The sequence below is a fragment of the Salmo salar genome, chromosome 09 (assembly GCF_965601325.2).
Source record: "Salmo salar chromosome 09, fSalSal1, whole genome shotgun sequence".
Classification (NCBI taxonomy): Eukaryota; Metazoa; Chordata; class Actinopteri; order Salmoniformes; family Salmonidae; genus Salmo; species Salmo salar.
In genome coordinates this window covers 37991166-38011518 of record NC_138299.1, presented here as the reverse complement: position 1 = coordinate 38011518, position 20353 = coordinate 37991166, and the positions used below count along the sequence as shown (strand labels likewise).

Below are 20353 nucleotides of genomic sequence, written 5' to 3'. Positions count from 1 at the left end.
TGGTGATTGTGTGCTGCAGGCTGCAGAGTGCTGGGTCAGAGCTCTGGAGCTGGCCAGCTGCAGTTGACTGGGTCTGCCTACCCCCCTGCCTGCCCCTCACATCGCTCTCTGATGGCTGTGGCTCTCAGAGCTCTCAGCAAAGAGACAGGGATCCAGCAGAGAGGAGACAAGGGTCAGAGCCCACAGGAAGTACAGGCAGTTCCTCAGTTAACCCAGCTCTAGCCTCCAGCCTCTATGTCTATAGTCTCTAGCCTCATCAGAGAGGAGGACTGCAGGAATCAGAGTAGACCACAGGAAGCTCAGGTAGCTCCAGCCTCTTACATTAATCATCTCAGGTGTCCACACAGTCTAAGTTTCTCTCATTTGTTCGTGTGTCCATGTGTCCTGTATTTGACTGCAGCTGTAGTACCACAATAATTTCCCCAAGGGGATAATAAAGCACAGTGTATGATTCAATCAATCTCGGTTTTTGGTTTTCTGTGTGACTGTTGTCCCGCTGGCATGTGCCTTAGCTGAGCTGGCATGCAGCCAGGCCCTGGCACTGCTGGGGGCTGGAGGCTGGGGCTGCCACCATCACGTTTGCTAGCAAAGAGATTTGCCTCTTGCTAATTAACAGTAAGTAAGCTAATTGTTTCACCCCACTGTTAGACAATATGATTAGCTAGCCAGCTAAAGTGGTTTACAGTTAGTTAGCAATCACTCTTAGCCTATTTGGTCTTTTGTGACACGTCTTCCATGCATCTTCACTTTCACATGTGTAATACAGTAGCTTTCCACAAATTCCCAAGTTTTCCAGAAATCCTGGTTGGAAGATTTCCGAAGTTATAATAAGCAGGAAATTCGTAATCCTCCAACCAGGATCTCTGGAAAACCCAGTCCAGTAACATGGTATGAGATGGATGGAGTAGGTTAGACAGCAGATGGTTCCCTTTGGATGGCTGCAAAAGTTCATAGTGCAGAAGTGAGAGAAGGAGTACTTCTTGTGCCTTATCCATCAATAACAGGTTACATGCTTGGTTGCAATATATTACAGGATCTATCTGTTGGCCAGGTCTTCTTCGTAAAATAAGTATCCACACCTCAATGGGACTTCCTGGATATGTAAAAGTATAATACAATCTGTGGTGACTGACTGACTGGCTAACTTATGGACTAGTTGACTGGTTGACTGACTGTCTCTGGCTTCAGTCTGACCAGGGGCACTACTGCTGTAATTAGAGCTACTGAGTGGAACACCATGTATAGAACCACATTTTGTCATTATCACTGCTGTGACTGCTGTTTTACTGCACTAGAGACATTTTGGTCAAACCACTACAAATGTCTTGAATTTTTATGTCATTGAAATCACCACATTGTAACCGGGGAATCATTTTAGCCAATCCAGTTCTATAAACCAATTTGTCTCTCTCTCTCTCTCAATTAAGTTCAATTCAATTTAAGGGCTTTATTGGCATGGGAAACGTATGCTAACATTGCCAAAGCAAGTGAACTAGATAATAAACAAAAGTGAAATAAACAATACAAATGAACAGTAAACATTACACTCACAAAAGTTCCAAAAGAATAAAGCCATTTCAAATGTCATATTATGTGCAAATAGTTAACCCTTTCACACATACCATCACATGGGTGTGATCGTTCTACAGTGGTCCCTGAAGCATACGATCACACCCGTGTGATTAGAACGCTTATTTAGAATGCTTTGGTTTTTTTAAAAACATGTTAGAAAATGTTAGAAAACTTGTTAGAAAAACTTGTTAGAAAATAATTTGAAATTGACAAGTTGAAAACAGCCTGGAAGTAAAAACAGGCTGCGTGCCTTGGTTTGAGGGCAGCGCGGATTAAATGTACTGTTGCGTAAAAATCACATTCTGGAATGGAGAGAACGTTCTAACATCACGTGCATAAAAAAACTCACGCTGGGGCGACCGTTAGAGATATTTGGAACTCACGCATGAAAGGGTTAAAGTACAAAAGGGAAAATAAATAAACATAAATATAGGTTGTATTTACAATGGTGTTTGTTCTTCACTGGTTGCCCTTTTCTTGTGGCAACAGGTCACAAATCTTGCTGCTGTGATGGCACATTGTGGTATTTCACCCAATAGATATGGGAGTTTATCAAAATTGGGTTTGTTTTCAAATTCTTTGTGGGTCTGTGTCATCTGAGGGAAATATGTGTCTCTAAAATGGTCATATATTTGGCAGGAGGTTAGGGAAAGTGGAATACCTAGTCAGTTGTCCAACTGAACGTATTCAACTGAAATGTGTCTTCCGCATTTAACCCAACCCCTCAGAATCAGAGAGGTGCGGGGGGGGGGGGGCTGCACCTCTTTGGGCTAGGCACACCTCGACAACATCCGGTGAAATTGCAGAGCGCGAAATTCAAAATACAAAAATCGTAATATTAAACATTCATGAAAATACAAGTGTCTTACATCATTTAAAAGATTAACTTCTTGTTAATCCAGACGCTTTGTCAGATTTCAAAAAAGCTTTACGGCGAAAGCATACCATGTGATTATCTGAGGACAGCGCCCTGCACACAAAAGCATTAAAAGCATCAAAAAAGTATGTTTAGTTGGCACGCTTGATTCAGTAATCCACCTGTTCCCCTTGTTCAAAATGCATACAAAGGAAAAGTTACCAATAAACTTTGTCCAAACAAGTCAAAACGTTTCTAATCAATCCTCAGGTACCCTAATATGTAAATAAACGATAACATTTAAGACGGAGAATAGTGTGTTCAATACTGGAGATAAATAACGAAGTGCGCACCCTGATCCACGCGCGCCACAAGACTACAGTCAAAATGAGAGCCACCTAGAAAAACTACAAATCCTAGCTAATTAAAAAAAAAAAAAAAACAGGCCTGAAACCCATAGACAGCCATTTCAATGGGTGGTGACCTCAAAAACAAATTCTGGATGGATTCTCCTCGGGTTTTTGCCTGCCATATCAGTTCTGTTATACTCACAGACATTTTGTTAACAGTTTTGGAAACTTCAGAGTATTTTCTATCCAATACTACCCATTAGGTGCGTACTCTAGCTTCTGGGCCTGAGTAACAGGCAGTTTACTTTGGGCACCTCAGTCATCCGAACTTCCGAATACTGCCCCCTATCCCTAAGAAGTTAATTGACATCCACGTCTTCGGCGCCCAGGGAACAGTGGGTTAACTGCCTTGCTCAGGGGCAGAACGACAGATTTTTACCTTGTCAGCTCAGGGATTCGATCCAGCAGCCTTTCGGGTCCTGGCCCAACGCTCTAACCACTAGGCTACCTGTTAGGAACTGCAGCTCAGTTTCCACCTCATTTTCTGGGCAGTGTGCACATAGGCTGCCTTCTCTTTAGAGCCAGGTCTGCCTACGGCGGCCTTTCTCAATAGCAAGGCTATGCTCACTAATTCTGTACATAGTCAAAGCTTTCTTTAAGTTGGGTCAGTCACAGTGGTCAGGTATTCTGCCACTGTGTACTCTGTTTAGGGCCAAATAGCATTCTAGTTTGCTCAGTTTTTTTGTTAAATATTTCCAATATATAAAGTAATTATCTTTTTGTTTTCTCATGATTTGGTTGGGTCTGATTGTGTTGCTGTCCTGGGGCTCTGTTTGTGAACAGTTCTGTCACACAACACAATGCCACAGATGTCTCTGTCATACGATGATCTGTTTCACCTGTCCTTGTGCTTGTCTCCACCCCCTCCAGGTGTCACCCATCGTCCCCATTATCCCCTGGGTATTTAAACCTGTGTTTTCTGTCTGTCTGTGCCAGTTCGGCTTGTATGTTCCAAGTCAACCAGCGTGCTCCTGCCCTTTCTATTCTCTTTTGCTAGTCCTCCCGGTTTTGACCCTTGCCTGTTTTCTGGACTCTGTACCCACCTGCCTGACCATTCTGCCTGCCCTAACCTCGAGCCTGCCTGTCACACTGCACCTCCTGGACTCTGGTCGTGGACAGGCAAAAGGTCAAAACCAGTTCATTCTCTTACCTAGCCCTTTTGGATTTAATAAATATCAAAGGCTCAAACCATCTGCCTCCCATGTCTGCATCTGAGTCTCGCCTTGAGCCCTTATAGTACAAACTGGCCATGACAGACCCAGCAGACTTGGACCAGCTCCGCCATGCTATCTCCCTGCAGGGAGCCACCATTGGGAGGCATGCTGGACCTACTGCTGGACCTTTTGGAAGGGCTTCGTACCCTGACGGAATGCCACCACCAAGGGTTCAAGGCTATCATGGAGCGAATCAGTGAGTTTGCTCATAGGCAGCCTGCCACCTCTGAGACCTCCCAAGCTCCCAACCACCCCGTAACCTGTCTACTGTCAGTGGTGGGTTTGTATAGCCTACTCCGGCTCCCCGAGAACCCCGCTTACCTTCTCTGGAGCAATATTCTGGGGATCCTGGAACCTGCCGGGGTCTTCTTTCTCAATGCCCCCTTATTTTTGAGCTGCAGCCATCTTTGTTCACTCTCGCCTGGTCGAAGATAGCGTATATTATTACGCTAACGTCAGGAAGGGAGCTCTCCTGGGCTACGGCAGTTTGGGCGCAACAATCCGCCATTTGTCGTCATCTGGAAGATTTCATGGCAAAGGTGAGAAAATGTTAGATTCTCCGGTATCCAGGAGAGAGGCAGCCCAAAAACGTATTGGGTTTACTCCCGTAGTGTGGCAAACTGCGCAGTAGATTTTCACACGTTGACCGCCCAGAGTGCCGGGAAGCCAGAGTCCCTATTCGATACCTTCCTTCACGGACTCTCAGAGGAAATAAAAGACGAGCTAGCAGCTCGAGTGATACCGCTGGGCCTTGATTCCCTTATCGCCCTTACTCTTAGGATTGATGGGCGTCTACGGGAACGTAGGAGTGAGAGAAGGTCTGGTCTTGGGCACACTCGTTCATCCGCTGCTGCTCGTTCATCTCCAAAGGAATCCGGAAGTCCCCAAAGGCTGTATTTCCGAGAAGACCCGAAGCTTCCCTGAGATGGCCTCCTCAGGGATTAAGTCAAGGCTCGACTTTCTCTGCCATCCCCGCAGAGTACCATGACCTCCTGGAGGTCTTCAGCAAGGCACAAGCTACTTCTCTTCCCCCGCATCATCCCTACGATTGTGCCATTGACCTTCTCCCAGGCACCACATCGGCTAAATTCCCTATCCGGCCTGGAGACTCTCTGGCTGCTGGAGGCATCCGTCCTTCTGCATCCCCTGCCGGCGCAGGGTTTTCTTTGTGGAAAAGAAGGACAAGACCCTGCGTCCATGCATTGACTACCGGGGCCTTAATGACATAACGATCAAGAATCGTTACCCCTTACCACTCCTCTCCTTGGCTTTTGAACCTCTCCAGGTGGCTACCATCTTCTCCAAGCTGGACCTTCGGAATGCCTACCACCTGGTCCGGATACTCGAAGGGGACGAGTGGAAGACAGCCTTCAACACTGCCAGTGTACATTATGAGTACCTGGTTATGCCTTTTGGACTCCCCAACGCCCCAGCGGTCTTCCAGGCCCTGGTAAACAATGTACTCCGGGACATGTTAAGCCGTTTTGTGTTTGTCTACCTCGACGACATCCTGTTTTTTCCCCCCGTTCTGCCCAAGAATACGTTCGACAAGTCCTTCAGTGCCTCCCGGAGAACCAGTTATTTGTGAAAGCAGAGAAATGCGAGTTCTACCCTCTCCTTTCTGGGATATGTCATCACTGAAGGAAATGTCCAGATGAACCCGGAAAAAGTGAAAGCATTAGTGGATTGGCCCCAACCTACGTCCAGGGTGCAGCTTCAACATTTCCTGGGGTTTGCCAATTTCTACCGGCGTTTCAATCGAGGCTACAGCACCCTGGCGGCCCCCCTCTCGGCACTCACCTCTCCCAAGGTACCGTTCACATGGTCCCCAGCGGTTGACAGAGCCTTTGTAGACCTGAAGTGTCGGTTCACTATGGCCCCCTGACCCGTCCCGTCAGTTTGTGGTTGAGGTCGATGCTTCGGACGTTGGAGTGGGGGCTATCCTGTCCCAGCGATCCGTCCAGGACTAAAAGATCCATCCCTGTGCCTTCCTGTCCCATTGTCTCAACTCTGCAGAAAGAAACTACGATGTGAGTAAACGAGAACTCCTGGTGGTCAGATGGCACTGGAGGTGTGGAGACACTGGCTGGAGGGAGCAGAACATTCGTTTTTGGTTTGGACCGACCTCAAGAATTTGAATATCTCTACACAGCCAAGCACCTTAACTCCAGGCAGGCCCGCTGGGCTTTGTTATTCACCAGGTTCAATTTCACCATTTCCTTTCGCCCAGGTTCCAAGAATGTTAAACCTGACACCCTCTCTTGCCTGTACAGTCCCGCTGCCACATCCTCTGACTCCGAGACCATCCTCCCTACCTCATGCCTTGTGGCTGCTGTGGGCTGGGGTATTGAGACCCTGGTCCACAAGGCACACCGTTCCCAGCCTGCCCCTGGAGGGGGCCCGGCTAACCGGTTGTTCAGTCCGGGTCCTGGAATGAGCTCATTCCTCCAGGCTTACCGGTCATCCGGGTTCCCGTCGAACTGTGGCCTTCCTCCGACAACGTTTCTGGTGGCCCACAATGGTTCCTGACACATCTGTCTTCGTCGCCACATGCACCGTTTGTGCTCAGAATAAGACTCCGCGGCAAACCTGTTCCGGCCTCCTTCAGCCACTAACTGTCCCTCATCGTCCCTGGTCCCATAAATCCCTGGACTTTGTCACTGGGCTCCCGCCGTCTGATGGCAACAACGTCATTCTGACAGTAGTGGATCGGTTTTCCAAGACCGCCCATTTCATCCCTCTCCCCAAACTACCCTCTGCCAAAGAGAAGGCCCAGCTCATGGTGAGCACGTCTTCAGGATCCACGGACTCCCGGTGGACATGGTCTCTGATCCGGGTCCTGAGTTCTCATCTCAGTTCTGGAAGGCGTTCTGCACCATTATTGGGTCATCGGCCAGCCTGTCCTCCGGATTCGATCTCCAATCCAACGGCCAGTCGGAGCGGGAAAAACCAAGACCTGGAAACAACCTTAAGATGCCTCGTCTCGACCAACCCCACTACCTGGAGCCAACAAATGGTTTGGGTGGAGTATCCCCGGAACACTCTTCCCTGTTCAGCCATGGGACTCTCCCCTTTCGAGTGCTCCATGGGGTATCAGCATCCACTCTTCCCAAAACAAGAGCAGGAAGTCAACATACCCTTGGCTCAGATGTTCGTCCGCCGCTGTCAAGGTACCTGAAAAAGAGCCCGGGCGGTGCTCCTCAAGAACAACTCCAGGTATCGTCAACAAGCGGATCACCGCTGGACTCCAGCTCCTCACTATTGCATTGGGCATAGGGTATGGCTATCCACACGGGACCTGCCCCTTCGGGTGGAGTCCCGCAAACTTTCCCCCCGTTTCATTGGCCCTTTCCTTAGTTCCACTGCCGTTCGTCTTTTGTTACCCCGTGCTCTCCGTATTCACCCTACGTTCCATGTGTCTAGGATTAAGCCCGTGTCTCACAGCCATTTGTCTTCTGTTTCCAGGCCTGCTCCGTGTCATCGATGGCCATTCAGCGTACACTGTGAGACGCCTCCTGAGTGTTCGACCACGGGGCAGGCCAACCAGCAACTGGTTGACTGGGAGGGTTATGGCCCGGAGGAGAGGTGCTGGGTCCCCGCTAGAGACATCCTGGACCCAGCCCTCATCGCCAACTTCCACCGCTGGCACCCCGGTCAAGGTATGCGCCCGAGGAGGATGCCAGGTGGCGCCCCGGTGGGGGGGGGGGAGGGGGGGTACTGTCACACCCTGATCTGTTTCACCTGTCCTTGTGCTTGTCTCCACGCCCTCCAGGTGTCACCCATCTTCCGCATTATCCCCTGGGTATTTAAACCTGTTTTTTTCTGTCTGTGCCAGTTCGTCTTGTATGTTCCAAGTCAACCAGCGTGTTTTTCCCGTGCTCCTGCCTTTTCTATTCTCTTATGCTAGTCCTCCCGGTTTTGACCCTTGCCTGTTTTCTGGACTCTGTACCCGCCTGCCTGACCATTCTGCCTGCCCTGACCTCAAGCCTGCCTGCCACACTGTACCTCCTTCACTCTGAACTGGTTTTGACCTTTTGCCTGTCCACAACCATTCTCTTGTCTAATATCAAAGACTCAAACCATCTGCCTCCCGTGTCTGCATCTGGGTCTCGCCTTGTGCCCTCATAGGCTCAAGTTTTTAGGGAGCGTGCAATTGGAATGCTGACTCCAGGAATGTCCACCAGAGCTGTTGCCAGAGTATTTAATGTTAATTTCTCTACCATAAGCCGACTCCAATGTTTTAGAGAATTTGGCAGTCCAACCGGCCTCACAACCGCAGACCACGTGTAACCACACCAGCCCAGGACCGCCACATCAAATTGTATTTGTCACATGCCTACTTTCTTACAAGCCCTTAAACAACAATGCAGTTTAAAGAAAATAAGAGTTGAGAAAATATTGATTAAATAAACAAAAGTTAAAAAAAGTAACACAATAAAATATAATAACAAGGCTACGTACAGGGGGTACCGGTACCGAGTCAATGTGCAGGTTAGTCGAGGTAAGTGAGGTAATATGTACATGTAGGTAGGGGTAAAGTGACTATGCATAGAAAATTAACAGTGAGCACTGTAGCAGCTGTGTAAAGAAAAGCAGAGAGAACAGTCTGGATGGCTGGAATCATTGAGATTTTTTTAGGCCTTCCTCTGACACCGCCTAGTATAGAGGTCCTGGATGGCAGGAAGCTTGGCCCCAGTGATGTACTGGGCCGTACGCACTACCCTCTGTAGCGCCTTACGGTCCGAGCAGTGATGCAACTGGTCAGGATGCTCTCAATAGTGCAGCTTTAGAACTTTTTGAGTATCTGGGGACCCATTGCAAATCTTTTCAGTCTCCTGAGGGGGAATATGCATTGTCCTGCCCTCTTCATGACTGTCTTGGTATGTTTGGACCATGATACATCTGGCTTCTTCACCGGCGGGATCGTCTGAGACCAGCCGCCCAGACAGCTGATAAAACAGGAGTATTTCTGTCTGTAATAAAGTCCTTTTGTGGGGAAAACTCATTCTGATTGGCTGTGCCTGGCTCCCCAGTGGGTGGGCCTATGCTCTCCCAGCTCCACCCATAATTCATTTATTTCAATTGATTGATTTCCTTATATGAACTGTAACTCAGTAAAATCGTTGAAATTGTTGCATGTTGCGTTTATATTTTTGTTCAGTATATTTATAAACTGAGTATACTAAAAATTAGGCACTCCTCTAATATTGAGTTGCATTCCCCCTTTTGCCCTCAGAACAGCCTCAATTCGTCAGGGCATGGACTCTACAATGTGTCAAATGCGATCCACAGGGATTCTGGCCCATGTTGCCTCCAATTCTTCCCACAGTTATGTCAAATTGGCTGGATATCCTTTGGGTGGTGGACCATTCTTAATACACATGGGAAACTGTTTAGTGTGAAAAACCCAGCAGCATTGCAGTTCTTGAGACAAATGGTGCGCCTGGCACCTACAACCATACCCCGTTCAAATCTTTTGTCTTTCCCATTCACCCTCTGAATGGCACACATACAGAATCCATGTCTCAATTGTCTCAAGGCTTAAAAATCCTTCTTCAACCTGTCTTCTCCCCTTCATCTACACTGATTGAAGTGGATTTAACAAGTGACATCAATAAGGGATCATAGCTTTCACCTGGATTCACCTGGTCAATATGTCATGGAAAGAGCAGGTGTTCTTAAAGTATACTCAGTGTATATCTCTCAATCACAACAGTGAGGCTGTGCTAAAGAGATGTATTTACTGCAAATGACGTTTCCAGTAGTGCCAGTCTGGAGCCATGCTTCAGGAGGTAAATGGATTGTTGTTCTCGTCAGTACTGCAGGGTATGTTTACCATCAGTGAAAAATAAAAAATAAAGTAATTTAGCAGACGCTCTTATCCAGAACAACTTAGGGTTAAGTGCCTTGCTCAAGGGCACATCAACAAATGTTCCACCTAGTCAGGTCTGGGATTCAAACCAGTGACCTTTCATTTACTGGCCCAACAGTCTTTAACACTCTCAACATTTCATCTTCAGTAGTCTGTTTAAGATGGTCGAGGCCAGGCTTGTTGTGGTGGTGGTTGAGGCTAATGAAAAGAAGGTAGTAAAGAATGGAGAAGGGATGATGAGGGAGGTGTAGAACCTGGTGAACTTTACCCACTCTCAGACTCTGTGTGGGCTTGGTGGAGCAATGTGATCTTCTCTGGGGCCCTGCACTGCGCAACAGGATCCTGCTGTTTACCTAATGCACAGATAGATACGAGACAGGGGTTATAGTGATGACTCACCGTCAGACCTACAGCAATCTGATGTTGACATTACATTCAGTTTTCATAGATATTCATTTATGCAAAATGTGGTAAAACTATTTGCAAAGGAAAATGAAAACAAGCATTTGTTAGTTCAGGTAATCCTTCCCTGTTTGAGTCTGTTTTCTTCTTTTTGGTGCCTAGTGATGAATATGACCCTAAGTAAAGACATGAGCGTAGCAGCAGGACCAATCGCTAATGCAAATCAGTAGAAAGCATCATCATTATCAACACATGACATGTTGCATATGGAAACACAGCCAGTGGATGAACCAGTACAGTAACAACACTATAACAAGATATGGACATCACATTACAACATAGTTTTTTCTTAAGAAACCTGTGATGTTTGTCAAATTTCTGGTTTATAGTTAAAGCTGCTATGGTAACATTAGAGGGACTGGGCGCTGCTAGGGTGTTTGCGGTCATTGCCAAGTGATATGGTGGCCTACTGAAGCACACCAGCGAGGTAAGGCAGTTGAACTGAGAAAGCATGAGGAGGAAGAGGAGGACTGAGGGAGGGAGGATTTGGAGGAGGAAGTGGAGGTGGAGGGGAAGAGAAGCAGCAGGAGGAGGAAGAGGAGCAGGAGGAAGAGGAGAAGCAGCAGCAGGAGGAAGAGGAGGAGAGTGGCTCTGTGAGGCTTTTGTCAATTAGGCTTTGATATGTGTGTTTTTCAGCATTTGCAGCTGAGTGGGAGAGTGATTTGCACAGCTGATTGTTTTTATCAGAGCCCTCCATTGAGAGGGCTGGGTGTAGTGAGCGATATGCATTTTAATGGATTTTAATACATGGAAATTACATTTCAGGGTTGTAGTGGAGAGAAGTGTCCTTGGGCTTTAACTGTCTGTCTGTCTGTCTGTCTGCTGTCTGTCTGTCTGTCTGTCTGTCTGTCTGTCTGTCTGTCTGTCTGTCTGTCTGTCTGTCTGTCTGTCTGTCTGTCTGTCTGTCTGTCTGTCTGTCTGTCTGTCTGTCTGTCTGTCTGTCTGTCTGTCTGTCTGTCTGTCTGTCTGTCTGTCTGTCTGTCTGTCTGTCTGTCTGTGTCGCGCTCTGACGTAGGAGAGCGTTTTTTTCTCTTTTTAGTTAGGTCAGGGTGTGATAGGGGGTGGGCATTCTAGGTTTTTCTTTTCTATATTTTGGCCGGGTATGGTTTCCAATCAGAGGCAGCTGTCTATCGTTGTCTCTGATTGGAAGCCATACTTAGGCAGCCTTTTTCCCTTGGTTTGTGTGGGTAGTTGTTTTCTGTTTTGTTAGATTAACCTGACAGAACTGTCGGCTGTCATTTTTCTTTATTTGTATTCAGTGTTCATTTTCATTAAAATTTACGATGAGCACTCAACACGCTGCGCCTTGGTCCCCTTCATATGACGCCCGTTACAGTCTGTCTGTCTGTCTGTCTGTCTGTCTGTCTGTCTGTCTGTCTGTCTGTCTGTCTGTCTGTCTGTCTGTCTGTCTGTCTGTCTGTCGCGCGCGCGCGCGCGCGCATGCCAGGAAGGGAGGGGACTGCTGTGCTGTTAGAAGAAATGGTGCTTTGGCCAGCGAACCAGCTTTTAAGAGACAAGCCTATCCGTGACAATTATTAGACACACATTTAAAGATCTACATTACAGTTCTGTGACCATGGAAATAATCTTGTTCAGTAGCATGAGACCCTAGTACTGTACCCTTGTATACCCTTGTGAGAAGCATGGATGCTGTACTTAGCTATTGTATTTTCTATGCCTGCTGCCACCAAATTGTTATCTAGTCAGATGCATTCCTTGTTACAGGAGCAGACATAGTTGTGCAAAGGCGCGTACACTGTTCCAAAAGGGTTAATCGGCTGTCCCCATAGGAGAACCCTTTTTGTTTCCGGGTAGAGCCCTTTTGGGTACCATGTAGAATCCCGTGTAGAAAGGGTTCCACCTGGGCCTCCTGGTCAGTGGTCTAAGGCACTGCATCACAGTGCTAGCTGTGCCACTAGAGATTCTGAGTTCGAGTCCAGGCTCTGTCGCCGCCGGCCGCGACCGGGAGACCCATGGGGCGGTGCACAATTGTCCCAGTGTCAACCGGGTTAGGGGAGGGTTTGGCTGGCAGGGATGTCCTTGTCCCATTGCGCACTAGCGACTCCTGTGGTGGGCCGGGCGCAGTGCACACTGTCGGCAGGTGTACAGTGTTTCCTCCGACACATTGGTGTGGCTGGCTTCCGGGTTAAGGTGGCACTGCGTCAAGAAGCAGTTGGGTTGGGTTTCGGAGGATGCATGCATGCCTCTCGACCTTCGCCTCTCCCGAGTCCCTTACGGGAGTTGCAGTGATGAGACAAGACTGTAACTACCAATTGGGGAGAAAAGGGGGTTAAAAAAAGGGTTCTCCTATGGGGACAGTGGAAAAAACATTTAAGGTTCGAGATAATGTCCACACAGCATTGCTTATTTTCATGTGGAGTCAGAGGTGCTGTTTATTTAGAATGAATCACCTTGTTTCTTCTCCCCCCAGACTGCCTACATACTCTGTATTGGTTTCCAGAGAGAGAGAGCGAGGATAGAGAGAGCGAGGATAGAGAGAGCGAGAGAGCGAGAGAGAGAGAGAGCCCAGTAATTGGGTGCCATGTTCCTTTCATCTGCATTCCTTGTCCTGTTTACCATAGTTACACTGCCCACCCCCCCGTACACCCCGAGTACAGGCAGTGAACAGCCTTCCCCCCTTCATACACACACACACACACACACACACACACACACACACACACACACACAACTACGCCAAGTTCACACACTCACACAAATACGCCAAGTTCACACACTCACACACAACTATGCCAAGTTCAAATATAATTCATAAAAGTCAATAAACAGTCCTCTGTACTCTCACCGTACTGTCGTCTCACGTCTGCTGGAAGTGTGTGTGTGTGTATGTGTGTGCGGCTTGCGCCTGCCTTCTGCCTGCATTCGCCTATTTATTTATTCTGAAAAATGGAAATTCTTTTCCTCATGAAAACTTTTCCATTTCACAGTGTTGCCCTCGGCACTGGATCAGATTGTCATCAGATCCTCCTGGTGTTGCTACTACTCCACCATTTATCGCTCGCTCTCTTTCCCTCTGTTTGTTGTCCTCTCCTCAGTCCTTGTTTTTGGGCTATTAAATCATGTCTGTCCTTCAACGGTTAAGTTGTGTTGACTAGAGCCATGTTATAAATGTATTGTTGTTGGTATCTGCTATACAGTGCTATGACTTATAGCTTCTCTTACATTTCTGTTAGCAGTAGTAGTTGTTGTTTTAGGTTGTCTCCCTCAGACTGTGTAGAGTTCTAGCTAGCTTGGTCATGTTAGTAGAGGGTTAGAGAGTGGAGGGGTCGACTGAGAGTTTAAATCCTCCATCACTTCTCGAAAGCTACAGAGTGAACCCCTCCATGAAACAGAGAGTGAGACAGAGAGAGAGAGGGAAATAGAGCGAGAGAGAGAGAAAGAAGAGAGACTATCTCAGAAAGTTGGAGGCTGAGAGATGAGAAAGAGGGAAAGAGAAAGCGAGAGTAAGAAGCAGATAAAGTGGGGAGAAACAGATAGAGAGGGGAGCTAGAGATAGTGGTGTCTCCTGGCACAGCGGGCAGCGTACTGATGAGTTGTGGATGGCACCGTGGAGACATGGTGTGGCCATGGGGGATTGTTCTGTGATCGTCTATCCTGGCACACACACACCCACACACAGAACACTGGCATACACACACACACACACACACACACACACACACCACACACACACACACCCACACACACACACACACCACACACACACACACACACACACACACACACACACACACATCCTTATATTCTTACAGTTTTTTTTAAAATTGTTAACAAGCATCGGTCAATACTGAAGCCACTTTTTCAAAACTCTTCACAGTCTGCATTACCAACATGCATCTTGGCCAAACAGTTCATCTCACCTCCAAAACTCACTCAGACCACCAAAACACTTCATACATGTCTCAAAATAAGCTCGTTCGACCATAATACTAGCAACAATTCTCACTCAGAAGGCATACATTGTCACTCATAACACATTGACCTAAAAAACACTAAAACAGGGAGCATTACATAAATTATGAACTTTTCTCTTTGAATGTTTGACATTTTTTTTAACATAAATCAGTATTTCATTGTAGAATAAGAATAACACCTTTTTACTTTATTGACTGTACTAAAGTATATGTAACAAGAATGAATCAGAAATGCATCAATTTGCTTCAATAGCCTTTATTTTTTTCTATATCTTTGCATATAGTAATTTACTTGTGAAAAATAAAAAGTTGAAACAAAAAACAAATTCCTGAAATTCCAAGGCTGCAATAATGATTACAAAAAAAACATTGACAACATGTATAGTATAATCACTCATACTGTACAGTACTGTGAGGGTTCTAGTTCTCCCTCTCTCCTGCATTTGGCCACAAGTTCTCATCAACATCATATCTTATGTCTTCTCTGGCGATGCGTCTTGGAAAGTATCTTCTGGTATGTCTAATCCAATCCTGGCAGTCTTCAGGAGAAGTGTCTCCACACCCCGCATTCATGGCATCCGGTACGGACATCTGGTCATGTGGATGATGGTCTTAAACCTTCCACCTCCACGCAGGGAAAACTAGTCTATGGGGTTTAGGAAGGGGGAGTATGGAGGCAGGAATAGTACTGACATCCTGGGATGTGCAGGAAACCAGTCTGTGACTGCAGCAGAGTGGTGGAATGCCACATTATCCCACACAACAATGAAGGTAAGGGAGTTTCTTGCCCCTCTCTCCTGCGCTGGCACAAGTCGATTATGCAGGTCCTCCAGAAAAGAAATGAGCCTCTCTGTATTGTAGGGGCCAATGAGTGGTTTGTGTAACAGCAAACCATCACTGGACAGTTGTCACGTCCTGACCAATATTTAGGTATTATTTCTATTATATTTGGTCAGGACGTGGCAGAGGTATATTTGTTTTGTATTATGGGGTTTTGTGTGTGGTGTAGTGGGGTGTATTAGTTTGGTATAGGTTCTAGGTTTGTTTTTCTATGTGTAGTTTTGGGTGCTGGACTCTCAATTGGAGGCAGGTGTTTCTAGTTGCCTCTGATTGGGAGTCCCATAAGTAGGTGTGTGTTTGTTTGGTTTTCGTGGGTAGTTGTTTTTGCACTGCGTGTTGTGTGCCTGCAAAACTGTTCCTGTCGTGTATATTGTTTTCCAGTGGATGCGTTACTCTTTTTTTGAATTAAAACATGAGCATCCATATTCCCGCTGCAGTTTGGTCTATTCAACACGGCTCTTTTTGTGACAACAGTGCTGCACAAATTGTGATGTTAGCTCCTCTCTGGCCTGGGACATCCACGGTTACTCTCTGTCCAACCACATTTCTTCCCCTGCGGCGTGTTTTTGCCAGGTTGAATCCAGCTTCATCCACAAAGATGGATGAATGTATGTAGTTTGCCTGACTTCCATCTCCATTGCGCTCTAAAATACATTAAATCCACAGTTTTACAGTACTTTACATTATGCATAGCTGTGTATGTACATTTACATTACATTTAAGTCATTTAGCAGACGCTCTTATCCAGAGCGACTTACAAAATGGTGCATTCACCTTATGATATCCAGTGGAACAACCACTTTACAATCTGAACGCTGCAGATTTGGTTGCACCCTTAAACCGTTCTCTCTCAAAGAGAGACCATGGTTTACAACATGGTCAATAATTGTGACCCTTATCTCATCAGAGACCACCGCTCTTGGTCTTCCTCTCCTTTATCCTCCACACATTCTCCCTCTCCCTGCCACTCTTCTTTCCCAACCAACCTGTCTTCCTTTGTGGAGCTCAAATGTACTGTATAGAAGGCATATGTAACTCCTGCTCCCTTAACACAGTTAAGTGTACAACAGGTTATTTTTAGTGTATTATTATGTGAGCATATACACTACATGACCAAAAGTATGTGGACACCTGCTTGTCGAATGTCTCATTCCAAAATCATGGGCATTAATATGGAGTTGGTCCCCTCTTTGCTGCTATAACAGCCTCCACTCTTCTTGGAAGACTTTCCACTAGATGTTGGAACATTGCTGCAGGGACTTGCTTCCATTCAGCCACAAGAGCATTAGTGAGGTTGGGCACTGATGTTGGGCGATTAGGCCTGGCATGCAGTCGGTGTTCCAATTCATCCCAAAGGTGTTCGATTGGGTTGAGGTCAGTGCTCTGTGCAGGCCAGTCAAGTTGTTCCACACCGATCTCGACAAACCATTTCTTTATGGACCTCGCTTTGTGCACAGGGGCATTGTCATGCTCAAACAGGAAAGGGCCTTCCCCAAACTGTTGCCACAAAATTGAAAGCACAGAATCGTCTAGAATGTCATTATATGCTGTAGCATTAAGATTTCCCTTCACTGGAACTATGGGGCCTAGCCCGAACCATGAAAAACAGCCCCAGACCCTTATTCCTCCTCCACCAAACTTTACAGTTGGCTCTATGCATTTGGGCAGGTAGCGTTCTCCTGGCATCCGCCAAACCCAGATTCGTCCTTCGGACTGCCAGATGGTAATGCGTAATTCATCACTCCAGAGAATGTGTTTCCACTGCTCAAGAGTCCTATAGCGGCGAGCTTTACACCACTCCAGCCAACGCTTGGCAGTGAGTGTTGCAAGCAATCTGACAATCTTTACACGCTACGAGCTTCAGCACTCGGCGGTCCCGTTCTGTGAGCGTGTGTGGCCTACCAGTTCGCGGCTGAGCCATTGTTGCTCCTAGACATTTGGCCAGGGCTTACATTTGGCCAGGGCAGCTCTTGCTTTAGCAGGGCAGAAATTTTATGAACTGACTTGTTGGAAAGGTGGCATCCTATGACGGTGCTACATTGAAAGTCACCGAGCTTTTCAGTAAGGCCATTCTACTGCCAATGTTTTTCTATAGAGATAGCATGGCTGTGTGCTCGATTTTATACACCTGTCAGCAATGGGTGTGGCTGAAATAGTAAAACCCACAAATTTGAAGGGGTGTCCACATACTTTTGAATATATAGTGTATGTTCAGTAAGTTCTTATCCCCATAGTAAAAGGCCAGTGTGCATCAGAGGACTAATTCCTTTTTAGTGTATTTTTAGCGCTCTTTCTCATCCTCCTCTCCCATCTCTCATCCTCTTCTCCCATCTCTCATCCTCTTCTTTCATCTTTCATCCTACTCTCTCATCTCTCATCCTCCTCTCCCATCTCTCATCTCTCACCCTCCTCTCTTATTTCTCATCATCCTCTCCCATCTCTCATCCTCCTCTCCCATCTCTCATCCTCCTCTCCCATCTCTCATCCTCCTCTCTCATCTCTCTACATGTTATTCAGTCCCAAGGGCATAGCTGTCCTCAAACCACGAGTGTTGCCGTTTTTAAATTAGGGAGTGCTTTATCTCAATGAATTACAAGTGGCTGGAAGTCCTATTTAAATGAGGCCATCGCTTTTTCACACATTTTACATAGTTGACTGGAGTTGACAGTAAAGTTAAACATTTTCTTTCTGTGGTGAACTGTGAATGTACCTCCTATGTGTGTTAAAAGAAGCTGCTGTAAATTACAGTGGGTTGACAAGTGTGTGCGTGTGCGTGTGCGTGTGTGTGTGTGTGTGTGTGTGTGTGTGTGTGTGTGTGTGTGTGTGTGTGTGTGTGTGTGCATGCATTAGTAGGTGCATGTGTGTAACATCTATAATGTGTGTATGTTCTCAATCTCTGACAAACTGTTTTTGAGCAGCCTTCCTTTACAGCAGAATTCCTCTTTCCTGTTTTCTGTGTTGTATCCCAAAGGCTCTGAAAACACACCCACTGTATGAAGACCCACACGTCTATTATCATACTGAATGAGGATTCCTGATGACTCTCCTTTCTGGTGGTACTCATCTTCCTGGCCTCAGGGGACACAGAGCTCTGCTCTCCTTTCTGGTGGTACTCATCCTCCTGGCCTCAGGGGACACAGAGCTCTGCTCTCCTTTCTGGTGGTACTCATCCTCCTGGCCTCAGGGGACACAGAGCTCTGCTCTCCTTTCTGGTGGTACTCATCTTCCTGGCCTCAGGGGACACAGAGCTCTGCTCTCCTTTCTGGTGGTACTCATCCTCCTGGCCTCAGGGGACACAGAGCTCTGCTTATCATTCCCTTTACTTTACAAGAAGATGGAAATATTTATGCAGTTTTAAAAAAGCCAGTTCTCCGCTTAGTATTGTTTTCCATGCATTATAGGGTTTATTCTCAGTTATGCCGTTCTCCTTAGCTCCAGCTTGTGTCATCAGGTTGGGTTGGGGTTGGGGTGGGGTTGGTGTTGGGGTTGGGTTGGGGATGTTTTGGGGATGGGTTTGGTTGGGGTTAGGTTGGGGAGAAAGACAACAGAGAGTGTTGATTGGAGGTGAAAGTGTGTGAGTGTGAAAGATGGACAGGCGCAATGTTTATGTGTGCAGGCTTAGCTAAATACATTGTTTATGTGTGCAGACTTAGCTAAATACATTGTTTATGTGTGCAGACTTAGCTAAATACATTGTTTATGTGTGCAGACTTAGATAAATACATTGTTTGTGTGTGCAGGCTTAGCTAAATGCATTGTTTATGTGTGCAGACTTAGCTAAATACATTGTTTATGTGTGCAGACTTAGCTAAATACATTGTTTATGTGTGTAGACTTAGATAAATACATTGTTTATGTGTGTAGACTTACAGTGGGGGGAAAAAGTATTTGATCCCCTGCTGATTTTGTACGTTTGTCCACTGACAAAGAAAGGACCAGTCTATAATTTTAATGGAAGGTTTATTTGAACAGTGAGAGACAGAATAACAACAAAAATATCCAGAAAAACGCATGTCAAAAATGTTCTAAATTGATTTGCATTTTAATGAGGGAAATAAGTATTTGACCCCCTCTCAATCAGAAAGATTTCTGGCTCCCAGGTGTCTTTTATACAGGTAACGAGCTGAGATTAGGAGCACACTCTTAAAGGGAGTGCTCCTAACCGCAGCTTGTTACCTGTAAAAAAGACACCTGTCCACAGAAGCAATCAATCAATCAGATTCCAAACTCTCCACCATGGCCAAGACCAAAGAGCTCTCCAAGGATGTCAGGGACAAGATTGTAGACCTACACAAGGCTGGAATGGGCTACAAGACCATCGCCAAGCAGCTTCGTGAGAAGGTGACAACATTTGGTGTGATTATTCGCAAATGGAAGAAACACAAAAGAACTGTCAATATCCCTAGGCCTGGGGCTCCATGCAAAATCTAACCTTGTGGGGTTGCAATGATCATGAGAATGGTGAGAAATCAGCCCAGAACTACACGGGAGGATCTTGTCAATGATCTCAAGGCAGCTGGGACCATAGTCACCAAGAAAACAATAGGTAACACACTACGCCGTGAAGGACTGAAATCCTGCAGCGCCCGCAAGGTCCCCCTGCTCAAGAATACATATACAGGCCCGTCTGAAGTCTGACAATGAACATCTGAATGACTCAGAGGACAACTGGTGAAAGTGTTGTGGTCAGATGAGACCAAAATGGAGCTCTTTGACATCAACTCAACTTGCCGTGTTTGGAGGAGGAGGAATGCCTATGACCCCAAGAACACCATCTCCACCGTCAAACATGGAGGTGGAAACATTATGCTTTGGGGGTGTTTTTCTGCTAAGGGGACAGGACAACTTCACTGCATCAAAGGGACGATGGACGCGGCCATGTACCGTCAAATCTTGGGTGAGAACCTCCTTCCCTCAGCCAGTTCATTGAAAATGGGTCGTGGATGGGTATTCCAGCATGACAATAACCCAAAACACACGGCCAAGGCAACAAAGGAGTGGCTCAAGAAGAAGCACATTAAGGTCCTGGAGTGGCCTAGCCAGTCTCCAGACCTTAATCCCATAGAGAATCTGTGGAGGGAGTTGAAGGTTCGAGGTGCCAAACGTCAGCCTCGAAACCTTAATGACTTGGAGAAGATCTGCAAAGAGGAGTGGGACAAAATTCCTCCTGAGATGTGTGCAAACCTGGTGGC

The 20353-nt window shown here is 46.6% G+C and overlaps 1 protein-coding gene across 7 annotated transcripts in view; it reads left to right on the top strand.

Annotated features, from left to right (window-relative positions):
- The window catches only part of fut8a (fucosyltransferase 8a (alpha (1,6) fucosyltransferase)), a 188161-nt gene that overhangs the window by 23984 nt on the left and 143824 nt on the right, over nucleotides 1–20353 (top strand). For 3 of the 7 annotated variants that reach the window (XM_045723619.2, XM_082955762.1, XM_082955758.1), the window contains one exon: nucleotides 7518–7711. The exons of the other annotated variants lie outside the window; for them this stretch is intronic. The gene's annotated coding sequence lies outside the window, so the exon portion shown is untranslated. The remainder of the gene's footprint in view (nucleotides 1–7517; nucleotides 7712–20353) is intronic. 7 annotated transcript variants of the gene reach the window in all.